Genomic DNA, 18957 nt, shown 5'->3' with positions numbered 1-18957 from the left:
CCTTGGAAAAAACTTGAATGTCTCGTCGTGAATAAGGCCATGCATGATCTGAGATGTTATGTATGCAATGCCTTGTTAATAATATATTTGCAATGCATCATTACTACATAACACTTATAATAACTTAACAGTATATTGTAAATCAAATGAGAATTAAATCATGAGTCTCTGATCATAGCTGGAACTAGCGACAAACTTAGCCAAAGGCAGAACTCCTGATCAGAGGCAATGCATTTTGGAGTAACTAATCAGAGACAACATGACGAGAGACGAACTCTGATTAGAGACGAACTCTAACCAGTGGTAGCATGACCAAGAGCATATAGGTTAGAGGAAAAAAATCAGAGTTAAAGGATATGTGACCAAAGGTAGAGTTAGAGGATACATGTCTAGAGGCAGAAGTAGAGGATATGTGTCCAGAGGAAAAATCAGAGGATACGTGTCTAGAGGTAGAATTAGAAGATGCATAGATCAGAGGCAACATGATCAAAGGATATGTGGATCAGAGGTACCATGATCAGATGATACGTGGATTAGAGACAACATTATCAGAATAAAGACAAAAGGTAAACAACAGAAAAACAAAGTAGAAGAAGAAAAATCAGAGGTAAAGTAGAATAGTATTATTAGAGGCAAAATAGAAGCATTTCACCAGAGGAAAAAACAGAAATAATTTACCAAAAGCAAAATACAAGAATCCATAAAATTGCTAACAAATGCAAAAACAAAAGGAGAAACTAGAGGCAAAAATACTAAGAGTTGAGAAATAACATCAAAGGAAACATGCCCAAATATGTAAGTTTACTAGAAAAAAAGTGTATCAAAAGCTTGAGGATAAGATTACTAGAAAAAGTGCTTGAAGATAAGGTTACTAGAAAAAGTGCATAAAAATATGAGGATCTGAATCAAACAATTCAATGTGAATGAGACCAAAAAGAATGAATAGAAATATGATGGAGATTTCAGATAGAGTGATGAAATAGTTATTTTGGATGGTCGAGGTGATAGTGATAAGCAGTGTTGTAATATTGTTTGAGAAACTATGTTGGAAGCCACATATGATTAGATCAGTGCTTGAAAAACAAAGAATCAAAGGACCAAAACCATCTTTTCCATTCGGAAATGTTTTTGAGATGCAAAATTTTCAATCCCAACCACCAAATTTTGATGTTAAAGAAGCATGAGTATATTCCATTTTTTTCTCCATATTTTCACATATGAAAACAACGCTATGGTATGTCAAATTTATTAATATAATTTCTTTGTTTATTTTCTTTTAGGAACTTGAAGCATTCATATTTCTTTAGAAAAAAATTATCAATGAAATTTTATATCTTAAAGATAAAATTGTGAGTAATTATAATTATACATACATTAATTAGTGACAATTTGTAAATTAATTATTGATAAATTAGTTCGTGAAATACTTAAATTTTATAGAAAAATTAATTTATATTGTGATAACACTATACGAGATCAACACATAAATATCACATATATTATATTATTATTTTTAATTATAAAAATATAGACAATTTTAATTAATATTTTATTATTTCAAAATTTTATTTACTAATTTATAAAATTAATTTAAGCGACTTGCTACAATTTTCATATATCAATTTAGCGATTTATATAGATAGTTATTATCCAATTGAAGCACATCTAAGCTGAAACGCACATGCAGTGAAGGGGCAGTCGCTTATGGTGCTTGCCAAGTCATGCAATACAGGTGGAAATGTCAAATGAATCCAGTATGTTCGGTCACGTGCCTAGGCGTTGATCTTTGGGTTTAAATCACGTGCTTCCTCGGATACCTCCAGACGCATTTATAAACCCCGATTGCGTGTGTGCCAGTTATATCTATTCATCTGCGCTTCCCCATAAAATTACACCCCATTCCAGACTGTCACCTTCAACGTCTCTATCCATAATTTGACCCACTTCTTCCCATTCTACCCTCAACCTCCCTATCATCACCACTTGAACTTATCCGTTCTTAGCTGTCATGCTTTTGTCACATAGCTACCCCACAAAACAAAGCCAACCCTCACTTATTTCCACAAAGGTTGCACTTTCTTCTTGTGCCTTGTCTCTCTCTTTTTCAACACTCTCCCACACCACTTCACAAGCTTTCCTCTTACGCATCACCAAAAAACACATTAGAATCTCGCGCGTGGACTACACACGAAAGATTTTAACGTGGGAGTAATAAAAAAAAACAGTACCGTTCGAAGGGTTCCTCTAAAATATATCGTAGATATCGTTGGAGTATTGAGTCGCTCTTAAGTCTTAGTCTACTGATTAAAAAAACTCCATACCATAAATCGTTTTAGAATTTTGTTAAATTAACCAAAATTTCCTACTTCACGATCCTAGAATTTACATAATTGATTATCTTTCTGTTGTCTCTCTAAGCCTTGTTTGATTTGGTGAAATAAATATACGATGCTTATAGGTCCATTGTATTTGTACTCGACCGGAACAAAGCAACATCTGTATGTGGAGAAGGGTGCCTTAGTAAAAGATATGGCTGCGCATATGAGCCTATTTTTGGAGATGGCGTCCTAAGAGCCAATGGTGAAACATAGGTCTATCAAAGGAATGTTATTATTGCTGAATTATTCATGAGCAAAATTAAGGTTTGTATATATTTCCCCTGTTTCAAAACATCATTCTTTAAGTTTGATGCACACGTTTAAAACTATATAATCAATAAATATAATAATTATTTTACTAAAATTCTTTTTATTAAATGTCAATGTGTTTTCTACTTTCATAAATGTAAAATAATATTTATATTTTATTTAATATTTATATTTTATATTTGTTTATTTTATGTAAACAATTTTATATAGTATGAAAGATTCTGCTATAGAAATTGTCAAAAAAGGGGATAAATCTATAGAAGAAAATAAAGGAAAAACCTTAGATTTGGCGATTAACCATGATTTGAAGGTTCTTTCAGAGGTATTCTTTCAAAAGCTTGTTTTGGTAGCAACTATCAAGACGAAAATATGTATTTGAAAGATTGGTTATGCAAACAAAACTTGGAAAGACTAATATACTTTTTGGATTTATAAACTTATGGTAACTTAAAAAAAAAATCAATACTTTATTCTAAATAAAATACAAGCAAAAGAGTATTTGAAAAGTGGACTTCCTATATGATAGATATCTAATACATCAACTTTTTAAAAAATATTATTGTTTACATTTTATTTCAGAATCAGTATGGTCTGATATTATATTGGTTATATTTTATATTATATTGTACATAGTGTTAAATTAATATGTTTTTTCATTTTTCTTTCAACTAATGGCAACAAAGAGGTATGGAAGATGAAGAAAGAGGTGAATGTGTTGATAACAAAAATGATCAATAATCGCGAAATCAAAAACAAAAATAAGAACGAGAAACCAAGTGATCTATTACAAAACATAGAAAGTTCCAAAAGAGATAAAACTAAATGAAAAGTATTTTTTCAAGACTAAGAAGAGTTACATAAGCTGCAATATATAATTTTAAGTGCATTAATATATTGCCCACGTACACCTGCATTAATTTTCTATTGTTTTAATTGCATTTTTATTCGTTAATAATATTTATTAGTTTAGTTAAATATATAATAATTGCTATCTTATATGTTTTAAACATAATTGATCATCATTATTTTTAATGATTACTTTTAATATATTATGTATTAAATATTATATCAAACATATATTTTATTGAGACTTTTACAATATCAATATTTATAAAAAAAAATTATAATCGTAAATTGAACGGATCAAAAATTAATTCAATTTAAATTGTATTTCATTAGATTGGATCAAATTAATTTTTTTATTAACGTCATAAAAATCAAACCACATTGCTAATTATAATCATTAAAAACAATAATTTTTTATCTCAACATGATCAATTTTTGACACACATCATATTTCCTTTTGTAATTTTTCCAAAGTTTTGAACTTTAATATATATATACATATAAATTTTTTGTAATAGTTAAATCAATTATTATTATTTTACTATATTTATATATTCAAATTTTTAAATGGACCATGAATCATTTCTTAAAATTCATTTGAACGATGATTGACAATACTCTTTAAAAATATAATTAAGTTAAAAGTTCTACCTATTATAATACTTAAGATATTATAATACTTAAGATAGTAATTTAATTGATGTTGATTTGAAAAATTGAATTTTAAATAACATATTTCCTTTATTTTTTATTTATCTAATTATATTCTTGATTGGATACTAACTTATGGCACATATTTATCTATCTTTGCAATAACACACACACATGCGGGCTCACATACACACACACATATATATATATATATATATATATATATATATAATATTATTGTGCTTTAATTTTAGTCATTATTTATAAATTAATGATTTTAGACTTCTCTCATCTATAACAAATATTGTTGTAAACAATATTATTGTGGTTGAGTAAAAAAATATATTTTTACGGTAAAAGATATAAACTATATTATTTTTGTTTATTTTATGTAGACAATGTTATATAGTATAAAAGATTCTGATATGGAAATTGTCAAAAAAATGGAATAAATCTATAGAAGAAAATAAAAGAAGAACCGTGGACTTGGTGATTGAACATAACTTGGCGATTAAACGTGATAAGAAGGTTCTTTTGGAGGATTTCATTCAAAGGCTTATTTTAGTAGCAATTATGAAGAAGGACTTTTTGAAAGATTGGATGCAATGCAAGCTAAACTTGAAAAGACCAGTACACTTTTTGGATTTCTAAACCTAAGGTAACCTATACTAAAAAATAAAAATCAATATTTCATCCATAATGAAATATAAACAATACAGTAATTGAAACATCGATGTATATGATCTATATTTAATATATCAACTTTCCAAAAACTATTGTTGTTTATATTTTATTTTAGAAAAATATTATATTATATTATAGTGTATGATGCACAAAATTAATCAATCTTATATATAATGATGTATTTTCAGTTTTCTTCCAACTAATGAGAACAATAAGGTATGGAAGATGAAGATAGAGGTGGATGTGTTGATAATGAAAATGATCAATGATCGTGAAATCTAAAATAAAAATAAGAACAATGATGAGAAATCAAGTGATCTATTACAAAAAAATAATAGAAAGTTCCAAAATTAATACAGTTTTAAATGAAAATGGTGTTTTTTCAAGACGAAGTATGACATGAATCGATTTACTATATATCTTTGCCAAAAATATCTACTTTGCTAGCTCTGAGTCAACCGCTCTCCTTGCATCTTGCAACTACTTGGGCATTGTGGCTCATTGCATAATATCATGAATGACAACAACGTTTCCGATCTGAGATTTTGGAAGCATTTGATTACAAGTTGCCTCATTCTAAATGTGAGGATGACAAACTTCAAAAGCTGAAATTGGTTAGTGCATCACTTCACACTTCACAATACTTCTTTAAAATTACATATTTACTTCAACTATTGCATTTCTATTAATGTTTATGAGTGGACAACTATAGTCACATTTTAGAAATTCAATGTTCTTGTCCTACAAAACAAATTGATTTGGTGAGATTGAGTTAAGTTTAACCATATTGTTGTTGTGTAGCTAACATTGGTGATTCAAGAGAGTTTACGTCTTTATGGGCCAACCATAACTAACTCAAGAGGAACTTTTGTTGGCATGAAATTCAGAGATCTTTTGGTACGTAAAGGCACCTATTTGTGGATGTTTGTGCCAACACTTCATCATTGGGGACCAGATGCTGCATAATTCAAGCCAGAAAGATTTGCAAATGGTCTTAGTAAAGCTTGTAAATATCCTCAAGCTTATCTTCCATTCGGATTTGGGTGCCGCAATTTCTTAGGCCAAAAATTTACCATGACAGAAATTAAGATTGTGATTAGTCTTATCCTCTATCATTTTTCCTTTGAGGTTTCACTAGGTTATCGCCATTGCCCCGTCTCTAATTTGTTGTTAATTCCAAGGTATGGTATAAGACTTCTTGTTACCAGGCTTAACCACACAAACAAATGTTCCCTAATTTATCAGGTTACATCTAATAAAAATAAAGCATTAAGTGTAGAACAAGGCTTGCAGATCATCCTTTGGTATTGGGAGTAAACGTCAATCACCTTCAGATGCTAATGTATATAAAAACAAAAGAGGAGAGATAAAATCTTAGTGAGAGATAAAAGGAGGGGTAGTTTAAAAATATTCCTTTCATAATATGCATAAAAACATGAAATTATGATGCATTTCATGTTGAAACTCTTAACTTCAAATTTTAATTAAAGCTCAAATGAAATCAAAGCGTAAAAGAGGGGGTGTCTATGGTATGATTCTGTAACGAGAGTGAGTAAGGAAGGAAACCACCTAATCATGGAAACAACTGAATCAAAGCAACCTATTACCATCACATCTTCGATATCTCTTCCCAAAACCTGTAAAAAGACCGATTCCCATAAGATAGAAAATCTTATTGAATATACTTATGTTCCTGATGATATACAAACTGCTGAAACTATACCACATCTTCTGAACCCTTAAAATATCTTTAAAAGACAAAGATCTTTCACCAGATCTATCAAAAACTTAATCACAACTCACCATCCTCACATGAAAAAATATATTCAGTCTTCATGACTTGATCAGTGTAGCCTCAGGAAGACAAATCAAGAGCAGTATGTTGATTTAGAGATTCCTCAAAATCTTATAAATCATTGGAAAAATGAAGGATACACAACCTACACTTAAGAGCTGTCAGATTGATCATTTCTCTCCATGGAAGGAAAAATCTCCTAGTTTTCTGTAAGATAGCGCTGTTAGACTCTAACTATCTTCACTATGAAAACGCAGTAATCAAAATTGTTCTGACTTCATTGCATGCAGGAGGTGTAGTTCTCACTATCTTTCTAAACTACAACGTAAGTCTTAATGATAGTACTTAATCCACAAGGCTAAAGGTCCAAGTTTAGATTCCCAGATCTGACCAAGTCCCAGAAGCCATGTCGACCACTCTCCATCACCAAATAATCTATCGACTTCAAAATTATTCGATAGATTTACCACTCACGGGATGTTCTTCGAATTTGTTATTAGTAATCTCCAATAAAGAAGAAGAAACAACCTCTATTGTCCAAATCCCTAGAAGAATATCAAGAGAAGAATTAGCAAAGTTGATTCCTCTTGAATGGATCACAAACTACGAAAAGATACAACAAGACAGAAAGCCAATCCAGTCTCAAGAAGCAACTTTCAGGAGATCATCTGCTGACAAAACAGCAAGACGATCTTCAAAAATCCAGACAAAGGAATTAGCTCACCTTCTCCAATCTTCCAAACTTTGATGATTCAACCAATACTCAAGGAAGATTGGTGTCCTATCCACGCGGTTACAATAGATGGAAAACCCATCTATACAGATAAAATAAACTAACATTTCATTTGGGATGTAAATTCCAATATGTGTGACCCATACTGTGATTGCTGGATACATGATGGTGAGATGGATGAAGATGTCATCCGCCCTAAGAGAAAAAAGAAAGGTAGGTGTAAACCACCACCATCTCCACAAAGAAAGCAAAAGAAGAAACAAATAGGAATGATAAACAAAGAGATTCATTATAAAAGAATAGAAGAACAAATACAAAATAGAAAAGAATCTATACATCCTCCATTAGAAGCAATAAAAATAGAAAACAATGGAATTATATTTGAAACTTCACCCTTTAAAACAATTAAAGCATCCAAATCATGAAAATAAAGAAATAGGAAGAGTCCAAACTTAATTAAACTTTAGTAATCAAATATTACATACTATGGTTGAACAATTAGATAGAGTAGAATTACAAGTGAGTAAAAATCACCTCAGTACGTCTAGTGAAATTAATTCATATAAAAATTACAAACTAGATCCAAAAAGACCTATTTATAAATTAATAAATGTACTTGAAAAAGAATTAAAAGAAGCAAAATTAAAAAATAACTCAGATGAATTAATAGAACAATTAAAAAGGTAGGCAATCACAAATAATTCACAAGTCAATGTATTATCACAAGACCCCAATGAGTTAGAAATTAAAAAAATTAAAAATGTGAAAAATACTGGTTACTTAGGTAAAACTAGAAATTATTATCCTAGACCTAGCTATCGAGACTTACATTTTGAAGAAAGTTATTAAATGACCTCTGCAACCTATAGTGGAGATTCTATTATTGAATGGAACATAGATGGACATAGCGAACAAAACATATTAAATATTATTCAGGTCATGACTATGGCAGCCACTCCCTTTAAAATATCAGGAAAAAATACTAATAAAAAGACAAATTATTATTAATCACTGGATTCACTGGTCAATTAAAAGGATGATGGGATAATATAGTTATTGAAGAAGAAAAAACTATGATATTAACAACATTTAGATTAGATAATAATGGAATACCAATAGAAGATGACTCAGTAAATACCTTATTATATGCTATCACGAAAGCCTTTGTAGGAGACCCATTACAATTACAAGAAAGGGCTGCTGAACAATTAGTCAATCTTCATTGCCCTTCCATGTCTGATTATAGATGGTATAAAGACATGTTTATGTCAAAATTATATATGAGACCAGATGGAAATGCGGATTATTGGAAAGAGAGATTTTTAGCAGGATTACCTAAATTATTTAGTGAGAAAGTTAAAATGAATATTAAATCAAAATTTAATGGAATAATTCCTTATGGAACATTAACCTTAGGACAAATATCGAATTACGTAGTAGAAACTGGAATAGGAATATGCACAGATTTTAAAATACAGAATAAAATTAGATCATAAGTAGGGCAAAGTAAAAAAGAATTAGGATCATTTTGTGAAAAATTTGGAATAGAGACAATTAAAGCTCTCAATAAAAACATAAAGAAAAGATATCCAAAACAAACATTTAGACATTATAAGAAAAATAAAATTTTTAATAATAATTACACCCCAAAGGAACCAATAAAGAAAACACATAAAATTTTAAAAAACTAATAAAAAAGTCTTTAATAAACAAGAAATTAAATGTTTTAAATATGGAAGACTAGGACATTATGCAAAAAATTGTAGAGTAAAACAAAAAAGTAATGAAATTAGTAAATTAGAAATACAAAAGGAATTAAAGGAAAGTCTTATTAATATCTTAGAAGGAATTATGTTGATTGATGAATCCTCTAGTTCTTCGGAAGAATTATCTTATGAAGAAGAATATGTTAATAATATATCAAAAAAGTTAGAATCAGAAGAAAGTTCAAAAGAAGATTATTGTTTAGGTCCAGAATTATGTAACCGTAATGATTGTATTTAAGGAATTAATATGATTACTACAGATCAAACTAGTACTCTCATAGAAATATTAAGAAAAATGCATGATTCAGATCAAAAGGAAAAATTTATGATTCAGATACAAGGAATTATAGAAAAAAAAAAAAAACAAATAGAAAAGGAAATAGTTCATAAAGTAGAATATAAAGAAATAATGAATAGATTTAAATCCGCTATTACCCAATCAATTACTATTAAAGACTTGCAGAATGAAATTACTTCTATAAAATAGGAAATTCAATTATTAAAACAAAAGAATTTAGAATTAGATGTTAAGTATTTAGAATTAAAAGGAAAAAAGTATATTGGAATAACAACATAAGTTAGAAAGTAGTAGTAATAATAATGAAATAATGAAAAAAGAACCTTATTAATTTTTGTTAAATAAATTAATTATACACAAATGGTATTGCCCAATAACTATAATTATTAAAAATAAAAAATTTGAGTTTATTGCATTATTTGATTCTGGTGCAGACTCTAGTTGTATCCAAGAATGATTAATACCTACTAAATATTACGAAAAAACCCTACAAAGATTAAGTGGAGCCAATGGTTCTAGATTAGGTGTTACTTATAAATTACCTGATGCAAAGTTGTGTAAAAATGGAATTTGTTATCATACTCCATTTTTATTAGTAAAAGACATTAGAGAAAGTGTAATTATAGGAAACCCTTTCTTAACATTAATATACCCATTTAGTGTATCACATGAAAGTCTTATTACAAAAGCATTAGGAAAAACAATAAAATTTGAATTTGTTCAAAAACTCAAAATTAAAGAATTAAATATGTTACATGAAGCATCAACATCAAGTCTTAATAACATTAATTTAATTTCTCAAAAGAAGAAACAATTAGGAATGATAAATAAAGAGATTCATTATAAAAGAATAGAAGAACAATTACAAAATAAAATCATACAAGATAAAATAAAAGAATTACAAGATAAATTTGAAAAAGAAATATGTGCATATCACCCCAATGCTTTCTGGACAAGAAAGAAGCATGTGGTCTCACTTCCTTATGAACCTAGTTTTAATGAGAGAAACATTCCCACTAAGGCAAGACCAATACAAATGAGTCAACAATACCTAGATTATTGTAAAAAAGAAATACAAGAATACCTAGATAAAGGGTTAATAAGACCCAATAAGTCTCCTTGATTAGTTATTAATTATAAACCATTAAATAAAGTATGACAATGGATTAGATATCCAATACCCAATAAAAAAGATTTAGTAAGTAGATTACATAGTTCATCTGTATTCTCTAAATTTGACATGAAATCAGGATATTACCAAATAGAAATAGAATAAAAGGATAAATATAAAATAGCCTTTGTAGTACCCTTTAGACATTACGAATGGAATGTTATGCCATTTGAATTAAAGAATGCAGTCAGTGAATTCCAAAGTATTATGAATGACATTTTTAATAATTACCAACATTTTACTATTGTATATTTAGATGACGTATTAGTTTTTTCAAAAGGTATTAATAAACACTTTGAACATCTAGAAAAATTCTTTAATATTATTAAAGAAAATGGATTAGTGGTGTCAGCCAAGAAAATGAAATTATTTCAGGATAATATTAGATTTTTAGGATTAAACATTTATCAAGGAACAATAACACCAATTAGTAGGTCAATAGAATTTGGAGAAAAATTTCCTAATGAATTAAAAAACAAAATTCAATTACAAAGATTTTTAGGATATGTAAATTATGTAGCATACTTTATTCCCAACCTTAGGATTATATGTTCACCTTTATTTAAAAGATTAAGAAAAAATCCACCCAAATGGGATGAGACTATGACCGATAGTGTCAAAATCTTCAAATAAATAATTAAAAAATTACATTGCTTAGGGATTCCAGACCCTCAAGCCCTATTAATAGTAGAGACTGACACATCAGAGTTGGGTTATGGAGGAGTGTTAAAACAAAAATTAACAGAAAACCAAAAAGAGTAAGTAGTGGGATATTACTCTAGAATATGAAACACATTCCAATTAAAATATAGTACTGTTAAAAAAGAGATTTTGGCAATTGTTTTATGCATTACAAAATTTCAAGATGACTTACTTTCGAAGAAATTTTTATTAAAAATTGATTGTAAAACAACAAAAGATGTTTTGCAAAAGGATGTTAAAAACTTGGTTTCTAAACATATTTTTGCGAGATGGCAATATTTACTTTCTTGTTTTCATTTCAAAATAGAACATATTAAAGGAGAGAAAAACTCATTACCAGATTTTCTTACAAGAAATTTTTTACAGGAAAAGCACAATGAGTCATAAAGATAAGTATGGAATCCCAATTACAGAAAACAAAATTACAAAAACACCCACTATAAAATAGGTATTACAAACTCCCTCTTCTTCCTCCCAATTACCAAACCAAAACAGGTTTACTCTATTAACCTCATTAGCATTACTATACTTTTACCCGACAACTTCCTTACAACCAAAAACAATAAGACCCACAATCCAATCCCAATTGATCTCACCATTACAATTTGCCTTAAACACACCGTCCCAATTAAATACTCCAACACAAAAACCAAAAAATTACCCTATTACACACCCCCTAGTAACTTAAATTGTCCATTTATAGAAAAGGATTACAAGAAAATACTTTTTTCTTGTGGAACCTGAATATTCATTAAGCACATAATTATTTCATATTGTTTCTCATTATTACCCTCACGGATTTCATTATCTACCAGCCACCCCAGAGAAAACAAGATTATTCTATGAGTTTGTTTTAGTTAATACTGATTAAATTGAAATAACTCATACATACGACAAGAGTGATAAATTGAAAATTATTTTTTCAAAATTTAAAATATTAAAGGTATTATCACCAACAGATTGGAAAGATCACCTTACATAATTCAGATAACACTAATAATTCAACTTAGTAAAAAGGTTAATAATACATTGCAAAAGTCAAAAGTAAGCATAATGTTGCATGCCTTGATAATGACGCCAAGATAACGTGTTGCCTTTTTTCAAAAGTAATCATGATGCTTTGTCTGGTGGTTTTGTCGTTTAATGCCTTGGGTCAAGAGTGCGGTCACATCTTGCCTTTAATAATTCAACTAACTTTAATAATTTAGATTCCTTCTATTCCATAGCCATCATCCTCCTTTTGTTGAGTAAAACTTTGAGATGATTCTACAGAGTCTTCATCATTATGGTCTGATTCAATAATTGCATATTGTAATTTATTTAAAAATTCTTTTTTATTTGAAGAAGCTGATAATTCTGCCATAATCTTGGATTTTTCAGCCAAGAATTGTCCTTCTTTAATTTTCTCTTTTGGCTTAATAAGAAATTTAAGATCTCTTCGAAACCATTCTAAGAGTGTGAGTCTTTTAATAATTCTAGATTAAATTTGTTCCACCATTTAATTTTAATAACTCTGAATACCCAATTAATATTAGAATGTGATAATTCTTTTGTATATGTCCATGAGGTAATCCATGAAATACCAAAGGTTTCATGAAACATTAATATCTTCATATGACCTGGAAAATTAGTTTTTTTTTTTTAATAAATTCTTAGAATGCCGATCCAACAAATTCTGGGTAAATTTCTGGCTATGGTCCCTATTCATTGAACCATTTAATAAACCATAATGGGAAATGTAACGAAATGGCTTTTTTAAACCAAATTAACCAGGAATGTTCAAAGAGTTCTTGTAATAGCAGTTTTGTCCATGCTTTCATATAATCATAATAAAAATATTTCTGAGGAGTAAATTTTATGGAATTTTTTTTTTAATGCCGAAGGGTGATCTTTCCAATATGTTGGTGATAATACCTTTAATATTTTAAAATTTGAAAAAATATTTTTCTGTTTATCACTCTTGTTGTATGTATGAGTTATTTATTTATCACTCTTGTAATATTTTTTTAATACCATATGTTGGAAAGAAAGGAGAAGGTCTTTCTGGCTGGGTAAAATAGGTGGGAATAGTAGGAGGATTAACGAAAAAAATTTCAACAGGCTTAGGCTTGTGCTCTTTAGAGGTTGTTATGAAGTCATCCATTTCTTTTACTTGGGCTTGTAACCTTATAATTTCCCTTTCCTTTTGGTCAAAGTTTTTACCAAAGGTTTTTTCATCTAACGTTTTCCTCAAATCATAGTACAGCTGAGAAACTTGGGCTTTGACGTTTTTATAATATTTTTGCATTTTTTGAGATAAGACTTTGAAATCTTCATCTGTTTGTTCCAACTTCTCTGTGATCTTCTCCATCTTTGATCAAGCTTTTGTAAGCTAACATTATGGGCAACCATATTTTCTGATTGCCAGTTGAGGACTTCTTCAGCTTGAGTCAAATGCTTTAATTTCCCATTAGGGTGTTGTATGAAAAGTTTGGATGACCTATTTGTGATAGGGTCAATTTTTCTTTTTAAAGCAGGGAAATGTTGATCGTATTCTGAGGCTGATGATGATATTATGAAGCAAGGAATTGGTTCAATATTTTTGGAAGGTTTTATCGGGTCATAATGATCTGAGGGAGACCATCAGATAAGGTTAGGATCATATGGTGGAATACGGTTTTCTTCTCTGAGGATCCTAATAGCTTCTTCGTAAATTTGGAGAGAACGAGCTTTCTTGCGATTTCCTACTCAAGGACCATTATCCGGATCATTCCTTCTTTGTGGAGGTGGTGGTGGTTTACACCTACCTTTCTTTTTTCTCTTAGGGTGGATGACATCTTCATCCATCTCATCATCATGCATCCAGTAGTCGCAGTCTGGGTCACACATATTGGGATCTACATCCTAAATGAAATGTCCGTCTATTTTATCTGTATAGATGGGTTTTTCCATCTGTTGTAACCGCATGAATAGGACACCAATCTTCCTTGAGTGTTGGTTGAATCATCAAAGTTTGGAAGATCGAAGAAGAAGGTGAGCTGATTCCTTCGTCTGGGTTTCTGAAGATTGTCTTGATTGTGTTGTCAACAGATGATCTTCTGAAAGTTTCTTCTTGAGACTTGATTGACTTTCTGTCTTGTTGCATCTTTTCGTAGTTTGTGATCCATTTAAGAGGAATCAACTGTGCTAATTCTTCTCTTGATACTCTTCTAGGGATTTGGACAATAGAGGATGTTTTTTCTTCTTTATTGGTGATTACCAATAACGAATCTGAAGAACATCCTATGAGCGGTAAATCTATCGAATGATTTTGAAGTCGATAGATTATTTGGTGATGGAGAGTGGCCGACATGGCTTCCGGGACTTGGTCAGATCTGGTGATCTGAACTTGGACTTTTAGCCTTGTGGGTAAAGTACTATCATTAAGACTTACGTTGTAGTTTGGAAAGATAGTGATAACTACACTTCCTGCATGCAATGAAGTCAGATCAGTTCCAATTACTGCATTTTCATAGTGAAGATTGCTAGAATCTAACAGTACTGTCTTACAGAAAACATGAAGGTTTTTCCTTACATGGAGAGAAAGGATAAATCTGATAGCTCCAAAGTGTAGAGCTGTGTATCCTTCATTTTTCCAATGATTTATAAGATTCTGAGAAATCTCTAAATCAACATACTACTCTTGATTTGTCGCCCTGAGGCTACACTGATCAAGTCGTGAAGACTAAATATATCCTTTCATGTGAGGACAGTGAGTTGTGATTAGGTTTATGATAGATCTGGTGAATGATCTTTGTCTTTTAAAGATATTATAAGGGCTCAGAAGAGGTGGTATGGTTTAAATTTTTTTTACATCATCAGGAACATAAGTATATTCAATAAGATTTTCTATCTTATGGGAATCAGTCTTTTTACAGGTTTTAGGAAGAGATATTGAAGATGTGATGGTAATAGGTTGCTTTGATTTAGTTGTTTCCATGATTAGGTGGTTTCCTTCCTTATTCACTCTCCTTACTATATTCATACCATAGGCACCTCCTCTTTTACACGAGGCTCTGATACCACACTTATAATAACTTAACAATATATTTTAAATTAAGTGCGAATTAAATCATGAGTCTTTGATCATAGTTGGAACTAACGACAAACTTAGGCAGAGGAAAAACTCTTGACCAGAGGCGATACCTTTTGGAGTAACTACTTAGAGACAACATGACGAGAGACAAACTCTGATTAGAGGCGAACTCTAACCAGAGGTTGCATGACCAAGAGTATATAGGCCAAAGACAGCAAAATCAGATTTAGAGGATATGTGACCAAAGACAGAGTTAGAGGATACACTTGCAGAAACAGATGATACGTGTCTAGAGGCAAAATTAGAGGAGGGGCAAAACTGATGACCCATATTCTTTATTGATATTTTGTTTTTTAATCTAATTTTACAAATATAAATTTTTTCATTTATTTTGTTTTGAATATATTTTAGGAACTTGATGCATGCAAATCGGATTATTTATCCACCCTCTGATTTTTTTCCTTTTGTTTTGAGCAAGACATTCACATAGAATTTCGATTTTGTTTTTTCTATTGTTTTAATTGCATTTTTATTCTTTAATAATATTTATTAGTTTAGTTATATATATAATATAATTACTATCTTTTATGTTTTAAATATAATCAAGAAAAGTCTTAGACTCGGGTTTCTTTTGGCCCACTGTGTTTAAAGATGCTTTTGAGACTTACAAAACTTGTGAACAATGTCAAATAGCAGGAACAACAATCACTCGTAGGAGTGAGATGCCTCAACAACCTATGCTTTTTTGTTAAGTATTTGATGTGTGGGGCATGGACTTTATGGGCTTTTTCCCTGTATCTTTTGGTTTTGTCTATATTTTACTAGTTGTTGATTATGTTTCGAAGTGGGTGGAAGCAATACCCACTAGGACTGATGATTCTAAAGTTGTTGCAGGTTTTATCAGATCAAATGTTTTTTGTAGGTTTGGAATACCCCGACCCATAATAAGTGATCAAGGCACTCATTTTTGCAACCGCACCATGGATGCTTTTGCTTCAGAAGTATGGGGTTGTGCACAAAGTTTGTACACCTTATCATCCCCAGACTAACGGGCAAGCTGAAATCTCAAACAGGAAAATAAAATAGATCTTAGAAAAGATGATGCAGCCAAACAGGAAAGGCTAGAGCCACCAACTTGAAGAAGCTCTTTGGACTCATAGGACAACCTACAAAACACCAATAGGGATGTCCCCTTATCGACTTGTGTTTGGTAAGGCATGCCACCTCCCAGTGGAAATAGAGCATCGTGCTTAGTAGCGGTCAAAAGTTGTAACCTTGAGATGGAGAAAGCATGTATGGAGAGAAAACTTCAATTGCAACAACTTGAATAGCTTAGACTTGAAGCTTATGAGAACTCTCAGATCTATAAGGAGAAAACTAAGTACTTTCATGATAAGATGATTTCTAAGAAGGAATTTCCCATGGGCCAAAAAGTTTTATTGTTTAACTCCCGTTTGAAAATTATGGTTGAGAAAATTCGATCGAAGTGAATTTACCATTTTGTTGTTACTAATATTTTTCCTCATGGTGCAGTGGAAATGAAAAGTAAAAACACCGAGAAAGTGTTCAAAATAAATGGACAACGCCTCAAGCTATTCTATGAGAGCTCTGTGCTTGAAGATGCTACCATAGAATAACTCTCCTTGGAAAAGCCCACCTATTCTGAAGTTTGAACATGAAGCTCCCTTTCCTTACTCTTATTTTATACTTATCATTTTCATTGAGGCTAAGGTGAAATTTAAATGTGAGAGTATTATTTAGCATTTTATTTGTTATATTTAAAAAAAAAAAATGGACATTGCACTGCATGCTTTTTCATCAAATTTTATGGTTGTAAATGTTGAGAGTTTGTTTGGACTTGTATGATTGGATAATATCTTTGCATTCTAGGTAAAATAAATTGGATTAATATGCTAAATTGTGTATCATGTGTGATAAGTCATTAACCTTCGTGAGATTTTTGAGCCTTATTATGAATGAAATACATTTGTTCATCTTTTTTTTCTTGTGTGTTATCTCACTCATGATTGCTAGTTACGCAAAAACTTGACTTGACTCTTGTCCACATGAATATATTGAAATGATCTAGGTATTTATTTCTTGATTAAGCTACTAGCCAAATAAGCCTGCCCTGATTATCCATTTGTTTAATCCCCTTTGAGCATAATTATCTCATTCTTTGTTATATAGCTCATTACAAGCCTAAAAGTGAAAAACAATGAATTGACCTAATCTTGGGGGATAAATGAGTCTTTTCTTAAATAAGTATAGGGGTGCTCAACTTGTTTGTTTAAATTTGAGGGTTAAAAAAAACAAAAAAAGAGAAAGAAAAAGAAAAGAAAAGAAAAAAAAAGAGGAATAAAATGAGGAAAATTGTTGTGTTGTGAATAAAGAGAGTGTGAAAATAAAAGTCAATGATATTTTGTTGAGTTACTTCTTAATGTTGTTTTTCTCTCTTAATCATTACTCCTTTATCCCCTTTGATTTTCAGCCCTAGTCTCCTTAGGATTATCTCACCCTTACCTTGGCCACGTTACAACCTGAATAAAGAACTTTTGATCATTATGTGCATGTGTTTCAAATATAGATTATAGAGGCTTGTCAAGCTTATTGTAGTGCTAGCTTTCATGATGTGCTTTGAGTGTAAACAGTAGCCCAAACACTTTGAGAGAATTTTATATTATGGGAGGATTCTATCACTTATGATGCATTCTTTAGTTAACTTGTCCTCTTGTTTGCCTTGGTTATGATAAAAAATTATTCATGATTGCCTTAAGTTTTTTTTCTCTCTCTCACCACTTTGCATTCATAAGAATATTTGGAATCGCATGCATTGCTTTGCTCGGAGTGCAAATGTTTAAGTGTGGGGAAATTTGATCATAGTATTTGGGCACATGTTTCTAGCTTTTTAGTTTGGTATTTTAAAAGCTCTTTGTAGCTTAGAATAATATTTTTAACATGTTTCTAAACTTTGGGTCAAAATTGAATTATAATTTTATCATTTGCATTTTGACTCTTGCTCGCTCTGTAGATCATAACCTGAGTTCTAGATATCGGATTGGCGCATATGAGCAGACATTGGAAAGCTAAAAATCAGAGCTACAACTTTTGTGATGGAATAAAAGCCCAATTCCGAACTTTACTGTGCCTAAATTTTAGATTTTGTAATATAGACTTTTGTAATAATTTTAATTAGTGGATCACTTGTTTTTAAATCCTAAAGTCCAATATCGAGTACTATATATTGACAATTTTGTTTCTTTTCTACAAAGTAAATATTAAGATTTAGATTGCTACAAGAAATAAACAGTTTTTATTTTAATTTCATGGAAGACTAATTTTATAAGATTAATCCACGAGTTTAGAGTTTCATCAACACCTTGAGATTCAGGTTACATTGTCAATTTTGATTCATGATTATATTCTTTTTTATTTGATTATATTGATATTCTGATTGCTTAAATTAAATTTCAATAGGATGAATTTAATTTATTTGACTGAATTTGGTTTTGGTTTCTAATTTAATTGAATTATAATTTACGACGCTTGATCGTTAATTGTAATATTTTGATGATTGTGATGCTTAATCCAAAAAAAGAAATCGAATTC

At 30.3% G+C, this 18957-nt stretch overlaps 1 long non-coding RNA gene across 1 annotated transcript; it reads left to right on the top strand.

The window, feature by feature from the left end:
• Nucleotides 1-1744: 1744 nt before the first annotated feature.
• LOC101511487 (uncharacterized) lies at nt 1745-18675 on the top strand. Its single transcript, XR_012162517.1, has 4 exons — nt 1745-2642; nt 4541-4803; nt 5631-17079; nt 18380-18675. It is a non-coding gene; the product is annotated as an uncharacterized lncRNA (long non-coding RNA).
• The last annotated feature ends 282 nt before the right edge of the window (nt 18676-18957 follow it).

Source organism: Cicer arietinum, chromosome 1, assembly GCF_000331145.2.
Source record: "Cicer arietinum cultivar CDC Frontier isolate Library 1 chromosome 1, Cicar.CDCFrontier_v2.0, whole genome shotgun sequence".
Lineage (NCBI taxonomy): Eukaryota > Viridiplantae > Streptophyta > Magnoliopsida > Fabales > Fabaceae > Cicer > Cicer arietinum.
The sequence above is the reverse complement of the archived record's forward strand: the minus strand, read 5'-3'. Positions and strand labels throughout refer to the sequence as shown.